Below are 712 nucleotides of genomic sequence, written 5' to 3' on the forward strand. Positions count from 1 at the left end.
CTCCTGGTCCTGGGGGGTCCTCCCGCCCTGACCCTCACTCCCTAGTGTACCCGTGGCTGGGCCAGCCCCGCACCCCTCCAGCTCCTGGTCCTGGGATCCTCCCGCTCTGACCCTCACTCCCTCCAGCTCCTGGTCCTGGGGGGTCCTCCCGCCCTGACCCTCACTCCCCCCAGCTCCTGGTCCTGGGATCCTCCCACCCTGACCCTGGGGCTGAACCAGCTCCAACTCTGAGCCTGACCAGTCGGCATGTTCACCCTCCCAGCCGGCGACTGGTTCGGGGAGGAGCACGTGGCGAACCAGAGGCTGCACCAGGACTTTTCATCACCTTTCCTCAACCAGGGCTGTCTGGCAGTCCGGTCACCCTGAGGGACAGCCTGCCTCAGAAGGAAGCTCACAGCCCCAAGCCCCTCCTTTCCCAGCTGAGGGTGGCCGTGAGGAGCGAAGAGGGCCGAGGGTAGTGCTTGGGACCCAGCAGGTGCCCACTAGGGGCCAGATGGTGTCATTACTGTGATGCTAAGAAGCTGCATCGTCAGCTGGTGGAGGGAAGGAAGACATTTGCAGCTAGCTTGGCATGCCTCCTGAGCTCGGGCAAGGACCCCATCTGGCAGCTCAGAGCCAACACCCCTCCGAGCTCGAGGAGGGCAGAGCCGAGGCTGCAGGAAATCAGGAGAATTCCGGACACCTCAGGCAAGGAAGGACAAGCCTCCTCCCT

General features: G+C 64.3%; 1 protein-coding gene across 1 annotated transcript in view; it reads right to left on the reverse strand.

The window, feature by feature from the left end:
- SHC2 (SHC (Src homology 2 domain containing) transforming protein 2) overlaps positions 1-712 on the reverse strand; it is a 46,244-nt gene that overhangs the window by 6,263 nt on the left and 39,269 nt on the right. The window lies entirely within an intron of this gene.

This window comes from Mandrillus leucophaeus, unplaced genomic scaffold (assembly GCF_000951045.1).
Source record: "Mandrillus leucophaeus isolate KB7577 unplaced genomic scaffold, Mleu.le_1.0 Scaffold423, whole genome shotgun sequence".
NCBI classification, from domain to species: Eukaryota; Metazoa; Chordata; class Mammalia; order Primates; family Cercopithecidae; genus Mandrillus; species Mandrillus leucophaeus.